A 12,543-nucleotide genomic window follows, 5' to 3' on the forward strand; every position below is an offset into this window, starting at 1 on the left:
AAGTATGAACTGGGGTTTACCACTCTTCCTATGCATTGAAATCAATTTTCTTCTGATTCCACAGGACGTTCCCATGCATAACTTACATGAAACCTAAGGGTAATTATTTGAAGAAATCAGTCTTATAGTTGCCTGGGAATATATTCCGAAACCAAATTGAATAGATACTGCATTATTTAATTTTACTCAAATAAATCCATTCAACAAGAATCACATTTTTCCCATACAGGTAAACTGAGGTCTATAGCTCAATGTTCATTTCATCATTTGATTTTTTGTAATGTTAGACTAAACTTTCAAAAAATTTTAGAAAGCCTTTACCAATAATTAAAAAGAACACTTTGCTTAAAGTACTGTAAAACATGTTATTATAATTTGATTCAGGTATGGAAGATATTTACACTCATGTGTGAGTAAAATAATGGGGCTCCACTCCACATGGTTAGAAAATAAGGTATGTGTGAGAATTGTCTCTCAACAACCGAACTGAAAAGATATTTTACTGTCTAAAATATAAGAATAATTTTCTGAATATGAAGTTTCAGATTCCATTTCTCAAGGTTTTGGTTGATGACTGTGGAAGATTAGATTATATGAATCTTTCTATCACAATATATGAATATATATCCAATTATTTAAATCTTATAGTAAGTTAATAAAACACACAAAAACATTTTGTCATTTATATTAAAACAAATGAATGAATAGCAACAGATTAATTATGCAAAATCATAAAGTTATTTTGTATCCCATTTAGTAATCAGAGATCTTACTGACCTTATATCTTTTTTTTTTTACTTTTTGCTTTGCTTGTTTTCATTGCTTCACTTTATGGAAAATGCTTTCCAGGTTATCATACGAACTTTAGTTTTCATAACATTGCCGTGAGATTTGGATTAAATCTGGCAATATAAAAGACCACTGTACTTGCTTCATCTACATTTTTCACTGTTTGGAATACCTTAGGTAGACAGCAAAATAAATATGCATATACAAATAGGTGTGATTTTATCAAAATATTGCACATTCAAATATTGAAACCACTTTGATTATTACAACAAAGCAGCTAAATCCTTCAGTCTCAGCACTGAGAATCTTTCATGTTTTTAACGGGAATTTGAGACCCAAAGATTAGTATTTACTATCTCTATCAGTATTTGAATCATTGCAACAGTTATTGTCTGTTGAAATAAACGAGGCTCTTGCTCCTAGATAGCTTCCTAGACCAAATGACAAGGCTCAAAATGATGCTCATTTATAACCATGTAATTTAAAAATCGGTTAAAAGAAAAAAGCCTCATGTTTTTCCTGATAGAATTCAATGTCTTTTGGAAATATTGTCAGTGATACAGTTCAATGTCCCAACCACAGAAATGCGGGGAAATATCTTGGTATTATAAAGGAGAAACAACTATCTTTCTGGAATATCCTATTTAAAAAAAATTATGATAAGCCTTCTTTACATATTATGTATTTAAGACACATAATACCTCCATTATGCATGATTAAATGCATAAAATTATTTCTGCAACACATACTTGAGCTCAATGACAGTAATGCCATTTCATAACACATTTTGTTGGTTTTTAGACAATGCCTTGTAGGACTTAATCTACAGTTTAATATTCTGTGGTCTCTATTTATATGTCATATATAGCAACAAGTAGGTTTTTTAGCTTTAATAATGTCTTACCTAAAGATATTTTGAGAAAGGTCACTTCTTATTAGGGATATTATTTAAGAAGAAAGAATTCAAAGTTTGGGTAGGATTTAAGGAAAACTGAGCATTGGATCAAAATGAGTTAACTAAAAAAAATCAAAATTTCTATAGAAATCAAGTCATAGTAGGAAAAATGTATATTGTAATATAATAAGTTAATATATTAAAATCTTCCGATAATAAATTTTAATTAATAGATTCATGATGTACCTCTTTATTTGCATTCATAGAGAAAATGTATGCAAAGGTAAAATAGTTTAGGACATGGGGTGGATACTTGGAGAATCCTCCCTTCCTTACCAACCTAACCAAGGAAATATCTTTGTTCATGTAAAGGTAAAACTCTCACGTTATACTTTGCTTTAACATAATAGTATAAAATAACATAATACATAATAAAATTGCTATAAAAGTAACAAAATTTTTCATTCATAATCTCAAACTTTCTCTAATCTAAAACAGAACTATTTTAATATTGCATTTTATTATTTTCAAAGCACTCACAGCACTGATATTTTTTTCTGGTCAATTTTGCCTCCTAGGCACCTTTTAAATCCATCCACTCTTAGTAAACTCTCCCATGCCTACTCTGGTCAAAGCTGGGTCATGTCTATAGTAGTTTCCTTGATGACTTGGCCTCCACTCTAACCCCTTACTGAGCAGTCAGAATGATCTTTTTGAATTGCAAATGTTTAACTCACCCACACTCACACCCTCCAACCACACAAACACAAACATTCTTCCATGGATTTTCATTTTTCTTGGAATAAAGATAGAAGTCCTCTACATAGCTCACCTGATCTTGCATGATATGTCCTCAATTACTCTCTAGCCTCATTTTGCAGAACACAGCCCTTCCTTCTGCTCAGCCACACCAGCTAAATTTCACTTCCTTAAATGCATCATTCTTCCTCCTGCCAATTTTTTTTTTTTAATTTTTAAATTTTTGGCTGCATTGGGTCTTCTCTGGTTGTGTGAGCGGCAGCTACTCTTCGTAGTGGTGTGCAGGCTTATCATTGTGGTAGCTTCTCTTGTTTCAGAGCACAGGCTCTAGGCAAGCAGGCTTCAGTAGTTGTAGCATGTGGGCTCATTTGTTGAGCTGGCTTCAGTAGTTGTAGCGTGCGGGCCATAGGGCACGAGGGCTTCAGTAGTTGTACCACACAGGCTCAGCAGTTGTGGCTCACGGGTTCTAGAGAGCAAGCTCAGTAGTTGTGGCGCATGAGCTTAGCTGCTCCACGGCATGTGGGATCTTCCCAGACCAGGGATCAAACCCATGTCCTCTGCATTAGGAGGCAGATTCTTAACCACTGTGCCACCAGGGAAGTCCTGCCAAATGTTATTTGTGTATGTTGCTACCTTTACCTGGAAACTCTTCCTTGAGCAGTCACCCAAACTTTTTTATTATTCATCAGATCAGAATTCGTATCTCTAGGAAACACTTCCTTGACAACTCCATCGTGGTTGGTGTCTTTTGTTTTCTACTTGCATGTCAGCAGACATGCTCTGCAGTGAACTGAATGTTTGTGTTCCTCCAAAATTCATATGTTGAAATCCTAATCCATAATGTGATGGTGTTAGGAGATGGGACCCTTGGGAGGTTGATTAGGTCATAAGGGTGAAGTCCTCATGAATGGGATTAATTCCCTTATAAAAGAGACCCTATAGAGCTCTTTAGCTCTTCTTTTCATATGTAAGGATACAGTTAGAAGGTGATCATCTATGAATCAGAAAGTGGGTCCATACCAGACATCAAATGTGCTGGCAAATTGATCTTGGACTTCTTAGCCTTTAGAACTGTAAGAAAGATACATTTGTTGTTTAAGCTACCTAGTCTATGGAATTTTTGCTCCACAACAGACCAAATGGACTAAGCCCCTGTTCTTCAACGTACTTATACCTCCAGTTGACATCAATTTGTATGATCTATTGATTAATTTTTCCATAAGTCCTAAACTTTTTAAGAATAGGAACCAGTAGTAGTCATGGTAGGTGCTCAGTAAATATACTGAATGAAATTAATGAAATATTATCTAGCAGCTATGTAAATGCATGACATAAGACTGTAACAATCAAATTGAAATAATGTAAGCTTTTATCTATGTCTTAATATTTAGATGTACATACACAACATGAATATAAAGGCACGATACTCGAAACTCTAGGAAATATAACCAATTGATCTTTGACCTCTGTTTTGTGTTTTCTACAGGAATTTATAATCCCAGTGCCTAGCTCAGTAGATTGGCAGAATTAGACACTTTTTTATTCAATATGTAAACACTTTATATTAAACATGGTATTTGCCTTAAGAATGGCATATTGCACTAGGAAAATCAAACTCCAAGCACAAAACATGAACCATGCCATGGGTTTGAAAGTATAAATCAAAAGCTATCACTAGGAAAAGACCAGAATTATCATCAGATAAGTTGCATAGACAATAGACACAGGAGAACTGAGAGGAAATAAAGAGTTTTAGCACTTGAGAAAGTGGTATGCTGGAGAGAGACCTCGAGATCTGTTCTGAAATACCAAGACATTTGACTGGCATTGGATTTTTAGTTAAGGTGGATGGTGTATGAATAGAGGGTTTGACCAGAGCTAAGGTAAGGAAATGCTGGTTGACTCTGGAAGGGAATTTGAGTGATATAATTTGACTTTGTCCTGAAGGCAATGAGAGTTTTTCAGGGGTTTTTGGTTTGGATAGTACAAATTAGATGAGAGAGAGAGAGAGACTGACATTAGACTATTTCAATAATTCAGTATGAAGTGAAGGTCGTTACAGTATAACAGGATGAATGAAGGAGAGGGGATAACTGGAACATACTAGAACCAACAGGAAAAGGAGAATGACATCCACTTAACCCTTAAAACACAAGTTGACTCCAAAGCTTTATGCTTACAATATTTTTCCAAATAAAGGTTAAAGAAAGATAAATTCCATTATAGATTTATTATAAAATGACAAGGCATACAAGTAGAACCATTTAGCAAGTAACTGAAAAAAATGAATCCAAAAATCGGTAAATAGGTCAGGAGTGACTATTATTAAACTCAATAGGAATCCAGAATTTCTCAAACTTTAGGACTGTGAAAGAGAGAAGACCATCAGGCAGTGTATATTTAAACCACTGATATTTTCTTATATACTTCACAAACATATCCGAATACAAATGCACATCTCTGATCTTCTCTGTATCCTGAACTACCGTCAAAAAAAACTTAGAATTTTAAGAGTCTACATGTTCAGAGAAAGAGGAAACGAGGAAGCAAAAATCAGGAACTGTTCAGAAAAGGGCTTGCTCTCAAACTCAGCCTCATAATGATTTCCTTCATCCCAGAAGCCATTTCACACCATTATCTTACATTATTAGAAATTCTATCATTAGTGGTTTCTCTTAGATTAATCCTTTTACATTGAATTAGGTTTAGGAGATTATCACTCAATCATCATCTGTAATAGTTAAATTAATTGGACTGCTTTTTAAAAAATATGTTTTAAGTATTATGAAGGATTAGGCTCCTTTAAATATAAGGGGGGAGATTTTCTTCCACTATAGAATATTTCCCAGTGCTGGGTAGGCCTGGGCCATGGAAGGGGCCCACGAAGTCGATGCTGTGATATCTGGGTGGGGGGCGGGAAGCAGTGCCAAAAGAAAAGGGAAAGGAATAAAATACAATTCCTTTGACTTTACAATTCCAATCTTTACGGACTACATTGATTATTTATTTTTGTGAATATTTAAAACATTTTCTATGTCATCCATTTGATCATTAATTATGTAGTACCTAGTAGTTTCTTTTCACTTGCTTTATAAAACTATTTTAAAACCTTTACCTTAATATTATTTCAGTTTTCGCATAATTTCTAATTCAATATGATGACTTAATGGGATAAGAGTAATTAAATTTTCTTACTTAAAATTTTTTTCTTTTGCAGTAAGTCACCAGTTTAAATATCAAATTACTAGTAAATATTTAACTACTTATGGGGTGATATCATTGCTACTCTTTTTGTATTAGACATCTATAGGTAACTGGAAACATACACTTTTGTAGCCTCTAGAAAGTAAGGATAAAGGCTCCAGAGAATCAGAGGGAGAAGATGACTGTCTAGGAATCAGGAAATGGGTTCTCGCCAGACACCAAATCAGCTAGAGTCTTGATCTAGGACTTCCCAGCCTCAAGAATTTTGAGAAGTAAATTTCAGTTGTTTATAAGCCACCCAGTCTATGGTATTCTGTTATAGACGCTCAAATGGTCTAAAACAGAGGGTGTTTTTTTCATACGTTTTGTCTGTATACCTATGCATTTATGATATACATACAAATACTTTATAATATAGTGAGATTAAATAATACCTATCAGTCCTTAGTTCTATGCCTTGCTTTTTCTATTAACAACATATCCTGGAGATCTGTCCATCAATAAACACACACACACACACACACACACTTTTTAAACTGCTACATAATATTTCAAAATAACTTTGTATAAATGTATATATGCAATAAAATATTTTTTTGTATAGGTGAGAGTTCTTTTTCAATCAGGATTGTTCTTAAATGTTCTTCACATTTTCACATTTCAGATATACATCACAGAGAGCTTTCCAAATTGATATGCCTGTATATACAAATACATGCCCATGCATACATCCGCACACGTATATCCACAAACACACTCAAATAGATATACATGTATATGGTAAGCTAGTCTGTTCTAAGTCCTGTTTGTCTATGGGTCTAGTCTGGTGTCAGTACCATGCACTGTAGCTTTGTGAAATGTTTCTGAGAGAGTAAGTTCCATGAGCGCTATCACCAAAAACATGAATAAAAGCCAGATATTACACACATTATATAATTTTCGGTAACATTCTTACATCCGTGTTTGATAGCCTTTGGACTTTGGATACTTAAAAGTTTCATGTCTGAAAGAGTTAATACAGATTTAATGTATCTGTCCAAGTCACAAGGAGTAGCACAAAAACCAAGAGTGTCTGGTTCATTTTCCCCTACTTTGAAGATGTTAAAGTTTAAGGCAACGAAAATATACTTCACTATCGCATTACCAGATTTTAAAAGAATATTTCATTTGATAATTCTAAATATACCCCAAATTTTGTCTATATGAAAAAAAAGAGGGCATATTATAATCGACACTACCACAAAAAACGTATGACCCCAAATCACGTTGTGTCAGCTGTGCTCAACTTAGGCAGTTACCTTCTTGCTTCTAAAATATTCACTGTTGGTCAATTGCAGCCCAAAATGTACATTATTGACCTTGGCACATCAGTAAGACTATACATTGTAAGTGACAGTAAGACTATACATTGCATTAGCAAATCCTTATCTGACAGTTTTCCAGGATCTCCCCTTTCAAACTGCTAACATTCCAATCGATTTCATCCCTCTTCCCCGCCACTTCGTGAAAGTGTTTCATTGTTTTAGAAACTGTTGTCCCCATGCTTTAAAAAAGTTTTTATCTCTTAAATGCTTAAAACTTATTAATAATGTTTCATCTCAGAGTCGTATGTAAATGCCATGTTAGGTTTTATTTTTTGTAATCTCTTTAATCAGAAACAAGGAAATTAGCCAGCTGTTTGGAACTCATGTTAAGATGTAATTAAACATCTGATTGAATGTCTGTGCATATCATATAGGAGAGGCTAGTGTTTGTACACAAGACAGACCATGCTCATTAGAATGAAAAAAGGCCCTACCAGATGACAATGGTGGAGTGTTGGTGAGGGTTTTCCGCTAATATTTTGTCTGGGATAGTGTTAGTCAAAAAAAAAAAAAATTCCCATAGTTTGGCAGAGATTAGCATACTATGTAAATCATGGCAATCAAATTCTTTATCAGCTGAAACATATCTTTAAGCTGACTACCAATGTATTTTCAAAAAAGCAAAAAAACCCCTAGGTTTGGCAGAGATTAGCATACCATGTAAATCATGGCAACCAAATTCTTTATCAGCTGAAACATATCTTTAAGCTGACTACCAATGTATTTTCTATTATGCAATCTTTTCAAAGAAAGATTGCACATTTTGCAAGTTTTACAACATAGAATTATCAGATATTTTGTTATGGAAACACTCCACAACACCTCTTTCATTTGAGAATAAATAGAAAAATGCAAAAGTTTTTTGAAAACACTTTTAAGTTAACATTTATATTAGTTGTTTTAGGGAAGGTATATGATATGTTATCTTTTTAAGGCTTATGATGAATACGCTGTGTCCAGAATAATTATCGAATAATTTAATATATTTATAGGTCTTTTGCTAAAGAACCATGCCGCAATATTCTCTGCATTTAAAAGTATATGTTTTGATAGATGAATATGAAAAAATGAAAATAAAATATGAGTATTAATACTAAGTCTTTGCTTAATTGATATCATGCTTGGACAAGCAAGGGCTGTTTTAAATCATTTGTGGCTTGGAAAAAAATTAAAATGTTACATCTTTGAGCTTTATGTTAAGATATGCATAGTACATCAGACTATTAATCTTTTTAGTCCAATATCACATACAATTTTTCATGCTAAAGAAGAAGAGAAAATCCTACGTAACACATATGCCAAATCGTGCAGTGAAATTTTATTTCCTGGACTTCTTCAGAGTAAAAAGTGTCTATTCATCATTATGTTTGATTTTATGATGTGGGCTATTGCCCAGAGGAATTCTGCAAAGATCTGAAGATTAATGTTACATGTGGCACCAACTTGGACTTAAATCTAGGCTTTGAAACGTGTAACAATTCTTTCACTAATATGACTATTTTTCATAATTCCTTGGGGGTTACTGTAATTCTAGTACATGAGCCAACATTGTTTGAGACGTTGCAGTAATGACATATTTCAGGGCACTGAAATTTGGCATATTTTACCGAAGATTTTCAAAGTTTACTCTTACAACATCTGATAAAGTTATTATAACACAGCAGTTCAAAAAGTTGTTATCTTACATTTGTATTGTAAAATATAATGGAAAGGAGAGTTTAACAGTACTCAGAAACATTTTCATAAAATATGATTTAGCTTATAAGCCCAGAATTTAGAGAGTTACATATTGACTATAAATTGTCAATTGATTATAAATTTAAAAAGTTGTCTAAATAATGCAATACAGGTTCAGTTGATAAAACAGACATTGATTAAAATTATTTTATTTTTACAGGTTACATTTAAACCATCCTAAAGATGAAGGTTTTGCAGATTGTGTAATTGTATCCAATTATTTACTTATCAGCTCAAGGCCCCCAAAATAAATAGTATATGTTAGCATGACTTTTAGAATGTCTATTTCTTCTAGCTCTTCAACAATAAGATCAAGTAAGTTTTTGTACCCAACTAGATTGTCTTGGTCCTGACCAGGTTGACGAGGGGGTGCTGAGGTTCAACAATGAGAAACTCATTCCTGATCGACTGTACTCTAGTGAATACTGTGGTCATGTTGCATTTTAGCGTCTGTCAATATTGATGAGCTGCACCTGATGCAGGTTATGTGGGCTCCAGCACACATCCTACCTATGTAAGTCTGGGCTTGGGAGTGGGGGATAGATAAGCTTTTGGGAGGTCTGGTATGACCCTTCTTATTCAGGAATATCATCTGCAACAATGTGCTGATGTGACTATTCCTTGAATGTACTTCTGTACCTTTTTTTTATCGGTAAATGTCTAATGGGAGATATTCTTGTCTGATTTGTCTCTTATAGTCTGAGCCTACTACTTGACATGTGTCACTGTAGTAATTAAGCACCAGTAAAACATGCACAACACCCCAATCTAGTTCCCTGGTGCCCCTGAGTGTGTGTGTGTGAGTGAGTGTGTAGTGTGTGTTTTACATTAAAATTTCAAACAGTTTAGAGGACTATGTAATAAGCCCTCATGCATCCATCCCCCACTATCAACAATTATCAACTCATAATCCCACCTACCACTCCACCCCCACCAAGAGACATTCATGCTCCAAACATAACAATCCACTCTCTGTTTGGTAAACACAGGCATTTCACCCATTTCTTACACTAATTTCTGTCTGAAGTGCTCTCACTATCTCAGTTCTTTATTTTCAGCTCAGCAGACTCCTTTACTGTCTAGTTTCACTTTTATCTTCTTTGAGAAGTGTGACCTGAAAACCAAATTTTTTTTTAGTATGCCCCCTCAGCATTTTGAAGTTATCCATAAACTTTTAAGTTATACTTTTTGTGTGCACCTCTATGCTCTTATCAGGTAGTGCTTACTTAAAGGCATGGCGATGATCTTTTCAATGTTTTTACTCTCTGTTTATAGCTCTTAGGGTTCAAAAGTGTTGGAATGAATATTATCACAGACTTTTAATAATTACAGTATTTATTATATTTTGTATAATAATATAAATGAAATTTTCTACTACATTTCTCTTTTAGATGTAATAGATGAAATATACTTCTATTTGAGTATATTTCTCATGAGTAACTTTTCATCTTAATATCCTGGCTAAAATAAAATTATGAAACAGTGTCAACTTCATATTGGTTATAAAAATACATAGGTAATCATACGCATATTTGCCTCACTTTAAATCAAAGTTTATGTCTGAAACTGTACTAAGTGTAAAAACGGCATCAGCAATACCAGTTACAAATTCCTATGATCTTAATCCACCCACATTCACCCACATTTCACTATCTGGTTCACAGGGTTATTGAACCACTTGTAATTTAAGTGAAGTGACAGGTCAATTCAAGCAACTGATTTGACCTTGCTTCTGCCCCTTGATTTTGGTTGAAATTACCACAACAATGTTTCAAACCTGCCTCCTCCACTTACCCAGTGATTTCTCTCACAAAGAGCATGATAGAAATTAGGAGAGTTTTTTGGGTATGTGTGTGTAAGAATGGGGGTATTGTAATTATTTCACAGTTTCAAGAGAGATACAGTGTTCATTTTAGGAAAGTGAAACAGTTGCAGTAACACACCTGCATATATAATATGCTTCTCTTCATAATATATCTTATCAAATTTTTAAAGTTGAGGTTAAAACCCCACAGAATACTTTGCTAAAGTTCATCCACTTTCTTTTGTCTCCCCAAAATTCAGTTGTGCATTCTCTAGAGGAAATATATATTTACATGCAACTTCTATAAGTATCTATAATATATATGATATATTAATTTAACTATTACATTAAAATATATATGAATTTTCTAATTAAGAATAATTTAACCAAAAGAATGATGATTTTTAGTGGTTGGTTTCCTAAATTACATTTAACTCTAATAGAATTACTAAGCATATTGATCAACCAGGTCATCAACTCTGATATTATAGGGTTTGCTCTTCAGTTAAATTAGATCATCCACTGGTGGGGAATAATATTTTTCCACAGCCATTGGGCTAAACCTGAAAATATAATGATCTTTCATCTCTAAAGGATTGTCAGTAGCAATTAACAAGATTTATTATTAAAGTGTCTAAAATCACAGATTCTAATTTTCTGCTTCAGTGTATGAGTCTGTACTGTTACATTGGCTCATGAATTTACATAATTTAGAAGTTTAAGATATTACCAAACTTAAAGTATTTATTCTCTGTCACAGCAAGTGTATTGTCACATATTTCTCATTTGCTTTTCCAGGTTACAAAATTGTGCCAAGAAAAAGTCTCACTGTAACTTTCTGAATAAAGCTCTTCACCAGAGGTGCATTAAAAAACACAAACATTTTTTTAAAGCTAACTTTAGCGAATTAGCATTAACGGAAATTCTTTCAAGGTTCACCCACATCAATACATAATATATATTCAGAGGTTTGTAGTGGATCCACATATTAGAAATAAATAAAATTACTAGTAATAAGGCATGATTTTGATTATAAAATTAAAATATCTGCTTCTCAATTATATGGCATGTCTCATTTAATCCTCACAAAAACTCTATTATTTGCATTTAATGGATGAGGTAACTGAGATTTAAAGCATCTGAGCTCCCAGTCACTCAGCTAGTAAGCTGATGCTTCAAGATTCAGACACTGCTCTAATTTCATAGCTTACTTCTTCCCCACTGCCTTATTTTTCAGTAGTCAGGAAGGTGCAGGAGTGGCACTTCAGGTAGTTCTACATGCCAAATCATCAGCCTATAATTTTTAAAAATATATCAATATGCATTAACTAAATAAGATACATTTAAACATAATGGCCTTCACAGGAATATGTCACATTATAGAGTATGACAATTCATAACTATACATGAGAATGATGTAAAAATCTAATTTAAAAGTTTTTAATATTTATTTGATTAAAATACCAACCTCTATGTGTATTTATTTCGTATAATGAACTGCATAATATATCTGACTTGGCTGGAAAGCATTTGTTCATCACACATGCAGGAGGGAGAGAAGTTATTCATTAGCTATCATCTTCTGGAGATACATGTTTGGAATAACTTTGGGGAATATTTTTCTAGGGGAAAATATATGTATACGTAACAGCTAAGCAATCCTAAAGGGTGAGATTCTCCAGATTCACTTTTTTCAAAGTGAATCTTAAGTTTAGTCTTAGGAACTGTCATTTCTCTTGTTCTGCATAAAATATGGCATTAAACCAGGCATACTGTTCCTTTCAAGTTGATTTGTGTTCCCTGACACAGGGGCATCAAATTACTGTGGGGTAACCCCTGCCCTTGATTGCTTGGGAGAATAAAATTGGTAGAGATAGTGCATCACTGTAGAACCCGACTGAAAGAAAGCGTGGAGCAAAATCATTGATTTGACCTGTTAAATGGACTATTCAAGCTGCATATAAAATATTCTCATATTTTAAAGTTGTCAC

This window comes from Leucopleurus acutus (genome assembly GCF_964270905.1).
Source record: "Leucopleurus acutus genome assembly, chromosome: 5".
NCBI lineage: Eukaryota > Metazoa > Chordata > Mammalia > Artiodactyla > Delphinidae > Leucopleurus > Leucopleurus acutus.